This window comes from Panulirus ornatus, chromosome 1, assembly GCF_036320965.1.
Source record: "Panulirus ornatus isolate Po-2019 chromosome 1, ASM3632096v1, whole genome shotgun sequence".
NCBI classification, from domain to species: domain Eukaryota; kingdom Metazoa; phylum Arthropoda; class Malacostraca; order Decapoda; family Palinuridae; genus Panulirus; species Panulirus ornatus.
The window spans coordinates 1078451-1098790 of NC_092224.1; the positions used below are offsets into that span (position 1 = coordinate 1078451).

The 20340-nt window shown below is 41.3% G+C and overlaps 2 protein-coding genes across 3 annotated transcripts in view; one reads left to right on the forward strand and one right to left on the reverse strand.

The window, feature by feature from the left end:
• LOC139753949 (uncharacterized) overlaps positions 1 to 20340 on the reverse strand; it is a 171470-nt gene that overhangs the window by 103870 nt on the left and 47260 nt on the right. The window lies entirely within an intron of this gene.
• The window catches only part of tgo (Aryl hydrocarbon receptor nuclear translocator homolog tgo), a 942634-nt gene continuing 939105 nt past the window's right edge, over positions 16812 to 20340 (forward strand). The window contains exon 1 of the mRNA XM_071670630.1: positions 16812 to 17837. The gene's annotated coding sequence lies outside the window, so the exon portion shown is untranslated. The remainder of the gene's footprint in view (positions 17838 to 20340) is intronic.

Genomic DNA, 20340 nt, shown 5'->3' on the forward strand with positions numbered 1-20340 from the left:
GATGATGATGAAGATGGAATCTGAGATAAATGGACGATATTTGAGGGATAGTGGCTCAGATGGTTAGATTCGTGAGTGGTGAGTCAGTCCCTTTACCTCCTGACCACGACGGCACGACTCTTGAGTACGACGGCATGATGGCCATCGTGCCGTCGTGCTCAAGGGTCGTGCCGTCGTGATAATGGGTCATACATTGTGTATATGGGTTGTGAGCATGTCACCCTGGGCAAGCCGTGCTGGGTGCTCCTGGCAGCCGACCAGGTTGCTTACTGCTGAGTAATGTGTTACTATACTCATCCCTGGGTAAGTGGGGAGTCGACTGTAACACCTGCTCAGGATTATGTCAGGTCAAAGTCCTCTCCATCTTCATTTTAACTACATCATCTTCACTACATCCTCGACCCCTGTGGTTTTTATCAGCTGTTGAGAATACTCTTGGTCAGGTCAAACGTCCTCACTATGGCCGGGTGAGGATAATGATTATGGGGAAGTTAGATGAGAAAGAGATACCTTGTGAAAATGATATTTCCCCCAAAACGAAAGGAAACAATTTCTGAAATCGATTATACTGAAAAGTGGAGATGATTTCGTTTATTGTTTGTATGGGATTTTTCCTTGATAATTGAAAATAGATGTATGTATGTTATTGATTTTAATGATTTTCAGCAATACTTCACAATAGAGAAATTGCAAATGTTGTAGCCGTTACATACTCACCGCAGTATATTTTTTTTTTTCAGGTCAAATCGCGGGACACAGAAAACAACGAATTACTATAGTTTACCCTCACTCTTTTCCGTTTTCTTTGAATGCACTGGTAAGCGTGTGACCCTCTTAAATTTCTTTATAGTTTGTCATTTCCTTTATGATAAACTAGGTAATCATTCAGATAGTTTGATAAATTTATTCATACATAATTAATAAGATGTAGGTTTTTATACCTAGATACAACTAGCTTCAACTGGCATAAGTAATTTTCAAAGATATGATATATACCACGAATCTTTCCAGGCATTGTTAACATTTGTCAATAGAAAATCGATGGCCAGTACATGACTGCTGTTTTATATGAAGTACTTTCTGTTTTGGTGAACTGCAAGTGGCAACATTGAACAAAATGGTGTGTTATTGATAAGTGAGGGAGATCTTGTCTCCATACTGGGCCATAAGGGTAATAATTTCTTGAGTGAATTAGTTGCCAAACAGTGATTATTATTCTTGACTGACGTACGAACATTCGGGTCGTCACACTGATATGATACCTAGCCAGCGCAGTCGAGGTAACGTAGTGTACCTCTTGATCATAAGGAAAAGACTCATGATGATCACGTCTGTTGGATTAGGTTTATGAACACCCAGCATAATGTGATAATGTACCCGTGATAATTTCTTTATTAACCTTGCGATTGACCCATAACTGCCTTATTTTCAAACTGATGTACCGCGCACGTCTGCAGAAAATCATTGATTATTGAATGGTTAATTATATTAATCTGTTTACTACACACACACACACACACACACACACACACACACACACACACACACCTAAATGCGCCCATATACTTTAAAGACACACTTGACCTGTGCCAGTAATGGCATACCAAAGAACGAACTGTCATTGACAAGAGTTCGTGCCAGACAAGGACTTGGCAAGGCTTGAGATACATACACACACACACACACACACACACACATGACTCATGGCCAGCAACACAGACCACAACACCACGAAGGTCCGTGTATGTACGTGTCAGAGATAAGGCCACTGCTAGTGTAAGACTGCCTTCCCATATGTACAGGTAGATGATTACAAAAAGGTGATTACACATACGTGTAAACAAACATGCACACGGCCTTCTGTTTCATAGTGGTCAGCGTTGTTGACCCGTCTTGGCAGCTCGAGTTCGAATCTTAGGCGCGGCTGGATAAACGGGCACCTGGCTTATGCTGACGTGGTTACTATATAACCGTGTTGTACAGTTAGGTTCTGTAAAATGTTATCTGCTGGTTGTGTAAGCCTTTGGGAGATGACCAGTGGAGACCCCGTAGCTCACCAGCGTGAGACGAAGGGTATTCGATTACATAGTACTCAAACAATCATTTCCCTTTTAATGGTGATCATAGCCTAGCGGTAGTGCTCCCGGATTCGATCCTGGCTGGTGGAGGTTTGTGTATATATATATATATATATATATATATATATATATATATATATATATATATATATATATATATATTATCCCTGGGGATAGGGGAGAAAGAATACTTCCCACGTATTCCCTGCGTGTCGTAGAAGGCGACTAAAAGGGGAGGGAGCGGGGGGGGGCTGGAAATCCTCCCCTCTCATTTTTTTTTAATTTTCCAAAAGAAGGAACAGAGAAGGGGGCCAGGTGAGGATATTCCCTCAATGGCCCAGTCCTCTGTTCTTAACGCTACCTCGCTAATGCGGGAAATGGCGAATAGTTTGAAAAAAGAAGAAAAAAAAAAATTATATATATATATATATATATATATATATATATATATATATATATATATATATATATATATATATATTTCAACGTATAACATACATATACATACACAGACATATACATATATACACATGTACATATTCATACTTGCTGCCTTCATCCATTTACGTCGCCACCCCGCCACACACGAAATAGCATTCCACCCATTCTCCCCCCATCCTCCCTCCAGCAAGGCAGCGCCAGGAACAGACAAAAAAGGTCACATTTGTTCACACTCTGTCTCTAGCTGTCATGTGTAATGCACCAACACCACAGCTCCCTTTCCACATCCATGAGTCACGAAACTTTCCATGGTTTACCACAGACGCTTCACATGCCCTGGTTCAAACCATTGACAGCACGTCGACCACGATATACCACATCCTTCCAGTTCACTCTATTCATTGCACGCCTTTCACTCTCCTGTATGTTCAGGCCCCGATCGCTCAAGATCTTTTTCACGCCATCCTTCCACCTCGAATTTGGTCTCCCGCTTCTCCTTCTTCCCTCCACCTCTGACACATATATCCTCTTTGTCAATCTTTCCTCACTCATTCTCTCCATGTGACTAAACCATTTCATCACACCCTCTTCTGCTTTCCTCAACCACACTCTTTTTATTACCACAAATCTCTCTTACCCTTTCACTACTTACTCGATCAAACCACCTCACACCACATATTGTCCTCAGACATTTCATTTCCAGCACATTTTATTTCCTCCTCCGCACAACCCTATCTATAGTCCATACTTCGCAACCATATAACATTGTTGGAGCCACTGTTCCTTTAAACATACCCATTTTCGTTCTCCGAGTTAAAGTTCTCGCCTTCCACACATTTTTCAACGCTCCCAGAATCTTCTCTCCCTCCCCAACCTGTGACTCACTTCCGCTTCCATAGTTCCATCCTCTGCTACGTCTACTCCCAGATATCTAAAACACTTCACTTTCTCCAGTTTTTTTCCATTCAAACTTACCTCCCAATTGAGTTGTCCCTCAACCGTACTGTACCTAATAACCTTGCTCTTATTCGCGTATGCTCTCAACTTTCTTCTTTCACACACTTTATCAAACTCAGTCACCAGCTTCTGCAGTTTCTCACCCGAATCAGCTACCAGCGCCTTATCAGCAGCAACCAACATATTAATCAATTCCCAAGGCCTCTCACCCAGAACAGAGTGCACTCTTGCCCCTCTCACCAGAACTCATGCATTCACCTCCCTAATCACTCTATCCATAAACAAATTAAACAACCATAATGACATCATACACCCCTGCCGCAAAACGACATTCACTTGGAACCAATCACTTTCTTTTCTTCCTACACGTACATATGCCTTACATTCCTCGATAAAAACTTTTCACTGCTTCTAACAACTTGCCTCCCACACCATATATTCTTAAGACCTTCCACAGAGCATCTCTATTAACTCTATCATATTCCTTCTCCAGATCCATAAATGCTACATACAAATCCATTTGTTTTTCTAAGTATTTCTCACATATATTCTTCAAAGCAAACACCTAATCCACACATCCTCTACCACTTCTCAAACCACACTGCTCTTCCCCAATCTGATGCTCTGAACATGCTTACACCCTCTCAGTCAATGCCCTCCCATATAATTTCCCAGGAATGCTCAACAAACTTATGCCTCCGTAATTTGAACACTCACCTTTATCCCCTTTGCCTTTGTACAATAGCAATATGCATGCGGTCCGCCAATCCTCAGGCACTTCACCATGATCCTTACATACATTGAATATTCTTACCAACCAATCAACAACACACTTATCCCCTTTTTCAATAAATTCCACTGCAGTACCACTCAAACCCGCCACCTTGCCGGCTTTCATCTTCCGCAAAGCTTTCACTGCCTCTTCTCTGTTCACCAAACCATTCTCCCTGACCCTTTCACTTCGCACACCACCTCGACCAAAACACCCTATATCTGCCACTCTATTATCAAACACATTCATCAAGCCTTCAGATTATTCACTCCATCTCCTTGTCACTTCGTCACTACTTGTTATTACCTCCCCACTTGCCCCCTTCACCGATGTTCCCATTTGTTCTCTTGGCTTACGCACTTTATTTACCTCTTTCCAAAACATCTTCTTATTCTTCCTAAGATTTAATGATACTCTCTCACCTCGACTCTCATTTGCCCTTTTTTCACTTCTTGCTCCTTTTTCTAGACCTCCTGCCGCTTTCTTTTATACATGTCCTAGTCATTTGCATTACTTCCCTACAGAAATCGTCCAAACGCCTCTTTCTTCTCTTTCACTAACAACCTTACTTCGTCATCCCACCATTCACTACCCTTTCTTATGTGCCCACCTCCCACCCTTCTCATGCCACATGCATCTTTTGCACAAGCCATCACTGCTTTCGTAAATACATCCCATTCCTCACCCACTTTCCTCGTTTGCTCTCATCTTTTGCCATTCTGCACTCAATCTCTCCTGGTACTTCTTCACACAAGTCTCCTATCCAAGTTCACTTACTCTCACCACTCTCTTCAACCCAACATTCTCTCTTTTTTTCTGAAAACCTCTACAAATCTTCACCTTTGCCTCCACAAGATAGTGATGAGACACCCCTCCAGCTGCCCCTCTCAGCACAATAAATTCCAAAAGTCTGTCTTTTGCACGCCTATCAATTAACACGTAATCCAGTAACGCCCTCTGGCCATTTCTCCTACTCACATACGTATACTTATGTATATCTCTCTTTTTAAACCAGGTATTCCCAAACACCAGTCCTTTCTCAGCACGCAAATCTTCAAGCTCTTCACCATTTCCATTTACAACACTGAACACCGCATGTACCCCAATTATACCCTCAACTGCCACATTACTCACCTCTGTGTTCAAATCACCCATCACTATAACCCGGTCTCGTGCATCAAAGCTGCTAACACACTCACTCAGCTGCTTCCAAAACACTTGCTTCTCATGATCTTTCTTCTCATGACCAGTTACATAGGCACGAATAATTATATATATATATATATATATATATATATATATATATATATATATATATATATATATATATATTCGCCATTTCCTGCGTTAGCTAGGTAGCGTTAAGAACAGAGGACTGAGCCTCAGAGGGAACGTCCTCACTTGGCCGCGTTCTCTGTTCATTCTTTTGGAAAAAGTAACGGAAGGGGAGGATTTCCAGCCCCCCGCTCCCTCCCCTTTTAGTCCCCTTTAACGACACGCGGGGAATACGTGAGAAGTATTCTTACTAACCTATCTTTTTTTCCCAAAAAGAAGGAACAGAGAAGGGAGCCAGGTGAGGATATTCCCTCTAAGGCCCAGTCCTCTGTTCTGAACGCTACCTCGCTAACGCGGGAAATGGCGAATAGTATAAATATATATATATATATATATATATATATATATATATATATATATATATATATATATATATATATATATATATATATTTTATTTTATTTTTATTATACTTTGTCGCTGTCTCCCGCGTTTGCGAGGTAGCGTAAGGAAACAGACGAAAGAAATGGCCCAACCCCCCCCCCCCATACATATGTATATACATACGTTCACACACGCAAATATACATACCTACACAGCTTTCCATGGTTTACCCCAGACGCTTCACATGCCTTGATTCAATCCACTGACAGCACGTCAACCCCGGTATACCACATCGCTCCAATTCACTCTATTCCTTGCCCTCCTTTCACCCTCCTGCATGTTCAGGCCCCGATCACACAAAATCTTTTTCACTCCATCTTTCCACCTCCAATTTGGTCTCCCTCTTCTCCTCGTTCCCTCCACCTCCGACACATATATCCTCTTGGTCAATCTTTCCTCACTCATTCTCTCCATGTGCCCAAACCACTTCAAAACACCCTCTTCTGCTCTCTCAACCACGCTCTTTTTATTTCCACACATCTCTCTTACCCTTACGTTACTCACTCGATCAAACCACCTCACACCACATATTGTCCTCAAACATCTCATTTCCAGCACCTCCATCCTCCTGCGCACAACTCTATCCATAGCCCACGCCTCGCAACCATACAACATTGTTGGAACCACTATTCCTTCAAACATACCCATTTTTGCTTTCCGAGATAATGTTCTCGACTTCCACACATTCTTCAAGGCCCCCAGAATTTTCGCCCCCTCCCCCACCCTATGATCCACTTCCGCTTCCATGGTTCCATCCGCTGCCAGATCCACTCCCAGATATCTAAAACACTTCACTTCCTCCAGTTTTTCTCCATTCAAACTCACCTCCCAATTGACTTGACCCTCAACCCTACTGTACCTAATAATTAACCTTGCTCTTATTCACATTTACTCTTAACTTTCTTCTTCCACACACTTTACCAAACTCAGTCACCAGCTTCTGCAGTTTCTCACATGAATCAGCCACCAGCGCTGTATCATCAGCGAACAACAACTGACTCACTTCCCAAGCTCTCTCATCCCCAACAGACTTCATACTTGCCCCTCTTTCCAAAACTCTTGCATTTACCTCCCTAACAACCCCATCCATAAACAAATTAAACAACCATGGAGACATCACACACCCCTGCCGCAAACCTACATTCACTGAGAACCAATCACTTTCCTCTCTTCCTACACGTACACATGCCTTACATCCTCGATAAAAACTTTTCACTGCTTCTAACAACTTTCCTCCCACACCATATATTCTTAATACCTTCCACAGAGCATCTCTATCAACTCTATCATGTGCCTTCTCCAGATCCATAAATGCTACATACAAATCCATTTGCTTTTCTAAGTATTTCTCACATACATTCTTCAAAGCAAACACCTGATCCACACATCCTCTACCACTTCTGAAACCACACTGCTCTTCCCCAATCTGATGCTCTGTACATGCCTTCACCCTCTCAGTCAATACCCTCCCATATAATTTACCAGGAATACTCAACAAACTTATACCTCTGTAATTTGAGCACTCACTCTTATCCCTCTTTCTTTCAAACTATTCGCCATTTCCCGCGTTAGCGAGGTAGCGTTAAGAACAGAGGACTGGGCCTTTGAGAGAATATCCTCACCTGGCCCCCTTCTCTGTTCCCTCATTTGGAAAATTAAAAAAAAAAAACGAGAGGGGAGGATTTCCAGCCCCCCGCTCCCTCCCCTTTTAGTCGCCTTCTACGACACGCAGGGAATACGTGGGAAATATTCTTTCTCCCCTATCCCAGGGATAATATATATATATATATATATATATATATATATATATATATATATATATATATATATATATATATATATATATATATATATATATATATATATATATATATATACTCTTGTGTGTATATAGACACACACAAATCACCCAGCTTAAGCCAGGTACCTATTTATCAACCAGCTCTGACGGGAGGATGAACACTTGGGTTTGGTGTTGCCCGACTGTCGCACCCATGACTCGAACACACGCGGGCCCTACTTTGGGCGGGCCCGTGCTGACTCATGGCCAGTTATGCTAACCACTACACCACGGAGGTCCGTGTATGAGAGAGAGTGAGTACACATAAGAGTAAAGACAAGGTACACATACATGGTTAGGAGATGAGGCTACACGAGTGTTAACGCTCTCAGGAGGATGGAGAAGAAGGTAGATCATCAGGAAGGAACATATGGTAAGAGTATTCTCGACGGATGATGGATCATAATGACGGGTTAAGCTCACCAGTGGCTTGTGGCAGGGTTGTCCTGGTACGACCCTTGACATGTGTGAATGACTTGCCGTAAGATTTGGACGTTTATCTGAACACGTTTGCGGATGATGCAGTGTCTTGAGGTGGATAGAATGCGAGGAAGATCACACCACCATACACGAGGACCTACACAAACTCCTAAGTTGATTTGATACAAAGTTTATGAAATACAACCTTACCAAATGCAGAGTAATTAGTTACATCGAAACAAGGCGTCTATATGAATATCATCTTTGTGGAAATAAGCTGCTGGAGTCTGTGAGTGAGAGGGACTTGGAAACCGACGTCGCCCTTAACCTGTCGCCAGAGTACAACATTACGAGGCGCACCGTCAGGTGGCAGGTATTACAACAATCTTCATCATAAATGGAGGTGTTCGTCAGGCTGTTCACTTCTTACATAAGGACAAAACTGGAATATGATCTTCAAGTTTGGTCATCGACGGAAGCATAAAGAACTTATAGAGAGGTCCTTAGGAGGGGAACAAAGATGGTATCGGCATTAAGTGAACTGAGTTACGGAGAAAGACTAGAGACCCTGAATTGGTTTGCCGTAGAAGAAAGAGGAGTAAGGCGTAAATTGATGACAGCTTTTAAGTTGATAAACAGTGTGATGCCAACAGTGAAAAGTTCTAAGAAATACGACAGGATAGAAAACCAGAGAACATAGCATGAAATTAAGCTGTGAACTTGTTAGGAAAAGAAATAAAGAGTTGCTTTTATTGTTTAATATTGGTGGATGAATAGAATGAATTGATTGATGAAATTGTAAATGTGGAGAACATACTGAAGCTTAACATGTTGTATGATATATTAAAGAAAATTTAAGTGTAATGAGTGTAAAACTCACTTGCCTTACAGTGCAAAGAGGTAATTTCCACGCACTCACATGTACGTGAGTGGGAGGGAACAGACCGAGTATGTCAGCGGAATCTGCTCAAGCCAGGCGAGGTTGGCAAGTGGGATTCCTCGGGGCTCAGTAATGAAACTGCTTCTGATCAGCGTAAATGATTTAAGATGAGTCGACTCTTACCTAGATATGCTTCCTTATGTTGCTGATATCATGAAAGAAGTGCGAAGTGGCAAGGGATGCGAATTACTGCAAAGATCCCTGGACAAGACGGGACAAAATGTATTCAGGAAGACGGTCGGTGAGTATCACACCGGTGGGGGTCAACTGCACGAGTTCTGCTGTGAGGATGAACTAAGATTTGACACCACGCCGAACTCCTGTCATGAGAGGAGCAATTGACAAGGATATGATCGAGCCATTGTGTAATCTTCGTCATTGTTACAATAACCTTCAAGTGTATGGACAGTGATGACCAGGAAGATATGCACGTCTTACGTTCACCCACGGATGGAATAGGTTGCAATAGTTTTAATCTCCTGACTTGATGAGCCACATAGAGTTGCTGGAGACAGTTTAGAGAAATGCCTCAGGAATGGCTACAAATGTGAACGGCATGAGCTACAGAGAGAGAGAGAGAGGAGGGACGCCCTCAAGCTGCCACCATTGGAAGAATGAAGAACATGATACCTACTTATGTATTTTTAAGAGGTCTTGATGACACCAAGTTAGAACGTTTTATTGCTACTGGGAGAGTCAAGAACAAGAAGGCATGGCTGGAGGGATGGCCAGTCAAGTGTACAGAGAGACGTGAGGAAACATTTATTCAGCAACAAAGTTGTTGACTGATAAGAACAAGCTTAGTTAAGAGATAATACGATCGTAGAGTTCACAATAATTGACCATTAAAACATGGATGAAAGTTTGGGCTTCACAAGTGTATTCCTTCTCGTATACACAGACAGATAATAACACACTGCAGGTCGGCCTGAAACACATTTCTCTGGACGTCACTAGCTATACTCAGAACCTCTACTACTGTGGCATGTGATGAACAACATACATGTACTAATTGTGGAACAAACTTGAGAGGACCCACTTTGATGGGCTTCCTCAACATGTATATTGCTGGGTATAATGGGGTAGCGACGGGTGAGGCACCATTAAGCCAGAAATCGTATACAAACGTACGTTTAACTTACATCATCGCAAAAGATTATTTTCCTCAGCTGAGGCAGCTGATGTGTTCTTTAGTCGTGTGGCTGGTTGGAGACGGTGTCACGTTCAGCTGGGGTTACAACTTTCTGTTTATAGTCATATAGTAAAAAGATTTTTCTTTATAAGTGTGGAAGACCAAGTTTCACTTTCTTAGGTAAACTGGAACGTGTGCATGACATATTTCAGTCTATATATATATATATATATATATATATATATATATATATATATATATATATATATATATATATATATATATATATATATATATATATATATATATATATATATATATATATATATATATATATATATATACACACACATATCAACCTCTATTGGCTTACAACCAAGTAAAAAGTGCACTGAAGTAATGAAAAAAGGTGAACCAAACTTGATAAGTAAGGTATGGTGGAATATATGAAAGTAATCCTCACCGTACAGTTCACCAGGGCGTGTCAACCTTGGCGACTGTGTTCAGTGTTGGTCACCTTACGTGGGGGAACATGGACACGACAGAACGAGGACGGAGGATTCCCGGACTGAGGAAACGGATACAGTGAGAACTTGGCAGACGAAGTTAAACTTATTTAGCTTAGAAAAGAGAAGCTTGAGATGTGATTTGATGCAGGTATTCGAAATCACAAAAGATCTGATGATCCAGATTTAGTAAGTTATTTAAGGCTAGATTTGTCTGATTTCACTTGTAGTACTGAACAGTTCATCGAGAGATGCAGGGAATAAACTTAAGCAAGAGTTTTGGTAATACAGGAGTAATGGATGTTGGAGTAACCTTAGTGATGAGGTAGTGAATGTGGCCAGCATAAAGAGATGGCGCCACACGAGTGTAACACTCACTCGTCTCTACATTATACGTAAATTGGTAAATATAAAAATTCGTTGGCAAACGTTTTCCTTCGAATAAACCTAACTATTTTTGCTTCGTTAGGATTGTAAACATGTGGAATGCTATAACTGTTACGAAAGTTGAAAGCAGTACCATGAACATGTTTAAAAAAGACTTAACAAACACTTCGCTTCATGTCCACAACAGAGATTATCTGAGTCTCGTCAGAAACATGAAATGTTTACAAATTTTACTCTTTGACTCATGTGTGTCTTTCTTGACGTATCTCACTAAACTAAGAGTCTATCATCTCTCCTTTTAGCGCAGACAGTCTGGAAAGGACCCAGTGGTCTGTTGCTATTTGGATTCATTTATACGTTACACAGAGTTACGTGACGACTTCATACAGATAAAAAGATTCCTGTCAGATGTCAAAACTTACTCCTGACTGTATTTGATCTTATATATATAACACGGAACACATACCATCTCTTGGTCAGTTGACGAGGTAGCAGTAGATTTACGAGGCCACCAGATCCTAAGTAATGGCTGTTACGTCATGCATTCACTTCCGTGTTATGCTCCTCACACAGATGGATGACTGTGGCTGGAGTGCCGCTACGACCTTCTGAGGAGCTGATGTCAGTACATAATGACCCTCGACCCTTATCATCATTACTCGTGGAAATTTTTTCGTGTATCAGATTACATTATAGAGTCCGGCGGATGAACATACTCCTAAAGATAACTCATGATTTAGATCATTAATGTAATCGTTGACAGACATTTCATTTAGAATTCTTTATCATCATTTCCTGCAGGTTTTCATAATCCTGAGACGTGTTGAGAGGCAGAGCAACGTTGTCGCCTGGGGCGCCGACAGTTGCTCTGTCATGACAAAAAGTTAATAAATTTTGTTTTCACTGCAGGTGGGAGAAAATGGCAAAGGCCAAAGAAGCATTTGCTTAAACGTCTTGGTTGCTGTTATCCAAGCATGTTCAAAGACTGCAGACACCAATCTCTCTCTCTCTCTCTCTCTCTCTCTCTCTCTCTCTCTCTCTCTCTCTCTGGTAAGCGCTACGCGGTAGTCTTGCATTTTGACAAGGTCTCCTTGTGGGTAATCGCTAGCAGTGTCTTTCCTCTGGCAGATGAATGGTTAGGTCAACAGTAAACGTGAATTCGTCAGAACCTGTCAACAGATGTTATCATTACCTTGCAGATGAGTGCATTATTCCTTGCTATCCTGCAGGAGTCTGGTCCAGGACCCATACCATTCCAGCTGTTTCCAGGGCTTGAAGATTAGCACAGTGAGACCACGCAGAAGGCCGTGGAGTAGCAGATTTGTCTTCATCATTTGTACAATGTTCTACAGGTCATTGAATTTTCATAATTCTCTAACTAAGCTTTGGTTGCATCATTGTGCCTCTTGGTTCATGACTGGAGACAAGTGTTGACACTCGACCATTTCGTTTTGTACGTAACCGTTCTCTTAAAGCGTTGCATCGTGTGGTAGATTTTACGACTGCATTGATATGCTGCACCGTACTGAAAAATGCACCACTTCCCAACAGCAGCTCAAACGCCTGCCATCCCCCTGACGTCTAGTGAGGGAGACAGCTGCACGTGGGACACACCAGCCAAAAGGTTTACCTCGTTTATTTCTTTCCTCAAAACATGACAGACATCTGGCGGAGGTATGGTGACTCCATCCTCCTAGTCTGCTTCAGCACTCACGCCCTAGGGCCAGGTCCTTCAGCGTGTTAAGCACATCATCCTGTAGTTCCTCTCCTGCGTCAGCTGTAAGTAAGGAATTTCCAAAACCACTTCACACATTCATCATCTGAATAAGAAGATCCTTACGATGAATGATAACTGATTCATGTGTTACTGGCTGTTGGTAAATCCCCGGAGGTAGAAATGTATGTCGCTGCACAAACGTGAACTGCACACAGTTAACAGATCTTCACCCAAGGTTGGTGGTCGCTCATTGATTACTGACACATGACTTTTGCCTTAAGACTACAATATGATCATTGATTTTTTAAATCCAAATTGTACTAAAGGTTGCAGTGTTCACAGAAAGATTTCTTTGTTAAATCATTCACACAGTTTAGATTTTTTGCTGAATACGAGTTCAAGTTCAGAAGGGAACTTACTAACTTTAACATTCCCCCTGAGAACTGGTTGCCAGGACGTATATTATGTTTGACAATACTTTACGGGTCTCTGTCAGCTCATGCAGTCGCTGTAGGTACCATATCCAGCCCAGCAACACCTGCTGTTATGTGCTTTTACCTCGTCATCTCCTGCAATAGGATCAACCTCGTACCTACCCCGGTGTGTTCATACATCCTAGCCTGGTGGACAGTGTGACAGCCGTCCACCTGGTGAACACAGTCACCAGTACAGCAACTTCTTCATATCATTTGCTATTTCAAGATGAATCAGACACCGCAGAACATCAGCGTTTTTAACATAATGACGAGTGATCAGCTCCAGTCCTTTCTTTGTGCATTAGTTCGTTGGTTGGTTGTTTGGACTTTAGGCTCATCAACTGTCAGGGTCAGTAAAGCCGTTAACGTCAAGTTAATCCATTAACCGGAAAGTCCTTAACACCTTCAGGAGTTAAGAATGATTCTAAGACCACCTACACCCTCACTGTGGCTCTTGCTCTGTACACTGCTGAGCTTCAGAACTCCATACCTTCTCCAGTCTCATCCATGAGTTCCCACTTTTCAAACTGAATGTTCTCTACTTTCTCATAAACGTTACATAATCATTCTTTATTTTTCCCCTCTTTCTTTTTTCTCTTTTTTTCATGTTAAGTTCAGGGCATTTCCTCGTCTGGGGCTTATGTCAAAAAGTGTGGCCTCTAACGTGAAGATAAAAAAATCTTAGGAAATCCAGTAAACACAGCCATGCTCATAGCACGTTGTCACAGAGATCTGAGTCAGTTATGGCACGTCAGCTTGGGATTGTGAATCAGTTGTGGCTCGTCAGCCTAGGGTTATAAACCAGTTGTGGCACGTCATTCTAAGGTCTTGGATCAGTTGTGGTATTTCAGTCTCGGGTCTAGGATCAGTTGTGACACGTCAACGTAGGGTCGTGGGCCAGTTGTGGCACGTCAGCTGGGGGCCTGATTCAATAGTGGCACGTCAGCTAAGGGACCTGGATCAGATGTGACACGTCATCCTTGGGACCTGGATCAACTGAGGCAGGTCAGCCCAGAGACCTGGATCACTTGTAGCAGACTGTGCTGATGGTGGTCATGACTAAACGCTCTTTTAGGGGCTTGAGCACCTGATGGTCCAGCCCCAGACAACACCTTTGTAACGCAGGCTGTGAAAAGTGAATTACCATTTAGTGACGATCATAAAGAAGGAATGGTATATTGGATTGAGAGTCGTTCGTATATGGCTGCAGTCATGGTAGGGTTTTAACCTCTTCTTCTGACATTCAAACGTCATTCACATCGTCTCACTATTTGACACTTGTAGATTCTCATTGATGGAGAAACCTGTTGTTAGAGACGATTTATTTTCAATGTGTTCATTAAAGATGGGAGTACTAGTAGGAAATACATAGGATATTCTCCAGCTAGGCATATGAGAGTACAGTCGGACCATCATCCATCATACTCATGTTTTGTTTCATATTATTATTACCTTAATTGATAACATCATCATCATCATCATCATCATCATCATCATCATCATCATCATATCGTACTACCCTCGTACTAAGTTTACGATTTATGGCACACATTGTTGTGTCTGTACCATACATTGCTGTATCTGTAACATAAATCGTTTTATCTGTGGCATATATCGCTGTGTCTATGGTATACATTCCAGAATCTATGGCATGAAATGCGGAATCTTAGCATGCATTGCTGCATTTATAGCATCCATTGTAGTATTTATGGTATACATTTGTGTATCTATAGTATACATTGTTGTATCTATAGTATACATTGTTGTATCTGTGGGATACGTTGCTGGTCTATGGCATACATTGCAGTATCTATGGCATACATTGCAGAATCTATGGCATACCCTTCTGTATCTACAGTATACATTGATGTATCCGTGGCAGACACTTCTGTATCTAAAGCATACATTGCTGTATCCGTGTCATGCACTTCTGTATCTAGCATACATCGCTGTATCTGTGCATACATTGTTGTATCTGTGGCATACACTACTGTATATATGCATACATTGCTGAATCTATGGCATACACTGCTGTCTCTGTGGCATACATTGCTGTATGTATGGCATGCATTGATGTATCTGAAGCATACGTAGTCAGCATCTTTTCCATACCGTCCAAAAGTATGTTTTTCTATACTGCTGAACTTTCTGATGGTTTGTGGCTGAACCTGCACAACGATGCACATATTTCAGACTGTTACTCCTAGAACGTGTCGGTACGACGCTTTGTTGTGAGGGCATAACCTTTGACCTGACCCAAAAGGGACCTGGTCAAAGGTTACGTCATCATACCCAAGGGTCGTACCTACGTTTTCAACAGGTCAAACATGCATCTCTCTCTCTCTCTCTCTCTCTCTCTCTCTCTCTCTCTCTCTCTCTCTCTCTCTCTCTCTCTCTCTCTCTCTCTCTCTCTGAAATCATCATATCGTACATTGTATACTTTGTTTTGCCCACATTGTTAACATAAGGAAAGCGGGGCTGGGAATGTGAGCCAAGACCTTAGACTGTCGAACTCTTTCGTTCGTTGTGTCATATTGTCTACACAAAAATGTTAGGTAAGTTTCCTGCTGGGTTTACATTATGAATGAAATATTCAGCAAGTATGGAGAGATTTTTCCACTTGTGTTGCCCGGTCTCAACCTTGTATATATGTACCATGTGTGTGTGTGTGTGTAAATTACCTATTTATTTTACGATGGGGGGCTCTAACACTCGTACGGCCCCATCTGATCATTCTCTGTCATCGTCTAACCTTCTAAACTACTGTATGCTGTGTCACACCCTCTTGATTTATCCATATACAATTTATCCATATACAGTTGTCCCAGCGCACGTTGTTACCTGCACATTCAGTCACACACACAGGACACTGTCTGGCCGAAATCGTTCATTTGAATATACAGACGATTGTCGTCACGTGCGTTCGTTTGCCTAGGGAAGGCTCCATACATTCATGTATGCAACCCAAAATTTATGAGATAGTATGATCTTAGCAACACAGACGTAAACCTATATTAGCCATGGCAATGTAAATGAGAATAAGAAACTTTTCCTCGTAAATTTACTGAGGCTGTTAATATGATGACGAAGGACAACGACACGGTAATATAACCTCAGCTGACCCAGCGAGTTAGGGTCATAACTCAGTGATACACAGATCGCGATATTGTTTGCTTGTGTTCACTGACATGAGAGGGTCCATAGACGTAACCCAGCTGTGGTACTTAACCCACGGGTACCATCTACTGGTACGAGAAATAAGGTTTCCATTTGACACCAACAGAAATAGAGACCACTGGTATCAGGTTTTCATGTCCGTAATAATCTGGCCGAACTACCGGTTCGATAGTTATAGCGCTACTCTGCTTGACTTCCCCCGTCATGCCCTGCCCACACCTCAGTACAGCTGCTGCGTGAGGTATTTGATAAATATATGCCGGACACACAGCACAGTACAGCTGCAACGTGATATATATGACGGCTGGTTCGAGTGAAAGTGAATTAAAAGACTGTGTCGCTGTTAATGAGATCTTGTATTTGACTTGGATTTCTGTGAGTGCAACGAATAAACCAAGAAAAAGTAAAAACGCTGTGAACAAATGACACGAGAAATATGAATTTGTCGAAAAAAAGAAAAAGAAAATCAGACGCGTCACAGGTGATACAGGATTATGTTTATGAGAAAAATCTAGTGAATGATTTGTGGTTGGGAATTCACTTGACCGGAAAAGGAAGCGGTAAATGAAAAAAAAGAAAGAAAATGCAACTGCGCTCATGTGGGAGTGAGGTCGGAGTGATCACCTCGCCTTGACAGCTGCCTACGAGCTGGGTTCCCTCACTTAGGGCTGTGCTCACGTGTTGCTCATCTGACAAATAGTGAGTAATAACTTATGATGTATAAGTGTAAACAAATAGTGAGTAATGACTCATGATGTATAAGTGTAAAACAGGTGCAAAGTGAAAATTAAGATAAAATTTCAAGACTCTAGAATTAGTAAACTGTGGTAAAAAAAAAAAAAAAGGTGAAAATTACGATTGAAATAGCGATGTGTTAGTCCTATAAAGATGATATTGTTGCGTTGTGATTGTGGTGGTCGCCGAAGGATACAGTTTAGATACAGCAACATATAATGATTACAGTGATAGATATACTGCAACATATAACGACTATAATTGATCAATATCAAGTACTTTAACATATAACAAATGTAGTGATTGTTGAACGTCATTTATAAGTACTGCAACATATGACGACTACAGTGATTGGTAAACAGTGTTGAAATATTGCAGTGCAAAATGATTATTCAACCGTATGAAGGAAATGTAACATAAAGCGAGTTGTGAACAGCATAACTAACTGGGTAACAACCAGTGGTTGTTGAAAAAGATGGAAGAAAAATCGTGTTACGACTTAGGGAATGGTGAATTATGTGGGACACATTGCAACGTAAGGTAAGTGGTGAGGATTTTGGTGAAATATTTCAGTTTTCGGTCTATAGTGACCCTAGTTGCTATGTGTACGAGACCATATCAATAACTGTGAGCAGCGGGGACGTGAGATCACATCTCTAGTATTCGTTGTTGATCCGGAACTCTTACAGTGTAGTAATGATACATTGGGACGGTAGGCTTGGTCATACCAGGCAAGGCTAGGCTAGGTTAGGCTAGGTTAGGTTAGGTTAGGTTAGGTTAGGTTAGGTTAGGTTAGGTTAGGTTAGGTTAAGTATCTTTAGATCTCTAGTGTTGATAAGGCTGCGTCAGACTATGCTAAGCTACATAGTATTAGGTTTCTGGGATTGGTATTTTCTTTTTAGGTTAGGTATTAATAGGTTTTCGGGATTGGTATTTTTTTCATGTTAAACTAGGTTAGGTTAGGTTAGGTTTCTTCTGTTGAATTATCTATACAGTCGCATTCATCTCTTGATTAACGGGAGACAAGTAACACCAACCCAAGTAACCTAGTCTAATCTAACCTTGATTAACGCGCATTGTGTCATAGGCCGTTGATAGTCCTCTGCAAAGATCAAACTTGCCATACTGTAGGCAGGGATGATCTATTTCACTATATTGTTACCTGTCGAACAGAGACTGTAATATTCGAGAAAAAAAATGTAATAATCAGGCAGTTTGGGGATTTGTGGATTTAGTATATTACCGAAAATTCGTGTGATGAATATGAAAAGGGAAGTAAACTATCGTTTGGCGTTTGTAAAGATTACTACCTTCATGTTTAGTGGAAGAGGAGAATACTGTTGTGACGTTATGTACGAGGGATGAATGAAACTAGGATTCATCGTTTCGGCTAAACAAAGTTCCAATAGATACGGTGGGCACTAGAGGAACATACATATATTTCAAAGGGTGAAACCTGCAAGTTTTCTATACGACCAAGAAGGTGCCAAAAAATGTTAGTTGTTGATTTGAATCTAAATGTATGGTATGTCTAAGCCTAAAGGATCTGTGGTTTTAGTTTCGACTACTCTAACTGGTAAATGATTTCCTGTATTAACAATACTGTTCAAGAAAAATTGCTTTGCTTTATTCGAGGTAAAATGGCTACTCACGAGTGAAAGCCGACAAATCTTTACTCAAGTTGCTCATTAGAGTGAAATGATCGAACCTTTAAATGATTTTAGATACCTGAATTAGACCATCTCTTAACCTTCACTATTCTAAGCTCGATGAATATAATTCATTTAGTCGGGTCTCATAGGATTATTCCACAGGCCGGGAATTATCTTTGCAACTTGCCCCTGTATTGTGTACTTGCCTCAACAACGGTGACCAAAACTGAACACAGTATTCAAGACGGGGACGAACCAGTGAATTGTGAAGAGTGAGGATGATTTTCTTAGGCTTGAATTAGAAACCCATGTCAATGAATCCAATAATTTTGTTAGCCATTTTATTGTTTCTGTGCGCTGCTTACTTGGCTTTGGTCGTCGTTTCTTTTCCTCATTTTCCTTTTGTCGCTCAACAGAATTCATATTGTAGCTTGCCTTTGCATTTTTCCTCCCGGTATTTAAAACTTTGTATTTATCACTGTTAACGGTTACCAGTGTTAACATTTATCACTTAACGTTTACCAGTGTTAACATTTATCACTTTTAACATTCATCGTTGTCAACATTCGCTTGCCACCTGTGAGCCCAGTCCATCAAGCTTGTCTGTTAATCTGAAGCTGAAGACTTTCAATTTCTGTTGTAGATTGATTTCTCAACTTAGCATCGTTCGTGAATTTCGATGTCTTATAATGCTGCCCATTCTCATATATATATATATATATATATATATATATATATATATATATATATATATATATATATATATATATATATACACACAAGAAAATCGGTCCCAAGACATCCCTGTGGCACCCCTGGTGTTAACACATCTAACCATTCTGCAGCCTGATTAATACTACCCCTCTTTGTTTACAGCCAGTGGGCAGGTTCTTAAGCAGTAACATATCAGTAACGTATGACTTAAATTTTGTCCGTATTTCTCTTCCTACCACACTGATCCACGAGGTTTTGTTCTTTTCCACTATCTAAAACCCACTGAGGTTTTTTTCTGTACCGCGGGCGTCTGTGGTGTGGTTAGCGTCACTGACCATGGGTCAACACGGGCCAGCCCGGGGTTAGTAGATCCGCATGGGTTTGAATTTGGGCGTGGCAGTAGCCTACACCCAACCCAGGTCGATGAATAAGTATCTGACTTGGAGGTTGTGTGCATACATACGTAGAAGTAAAGACATGTTACATATCAACAAGGTTAAGAGACCGGGCAGTACGAGTGTAAAACCATCCACCCGTAAATCACCCGTGTGTGTGTGTGTGTGTGTGTGGAGGTGGAGGGCGCTACGTGTCCTGTACCTTTAGCCACTCAGTTTCCCTGACACGAAATCATGGGACGGTAATGTTTTTGAATCATACTAACAAGTGATTACTCGATC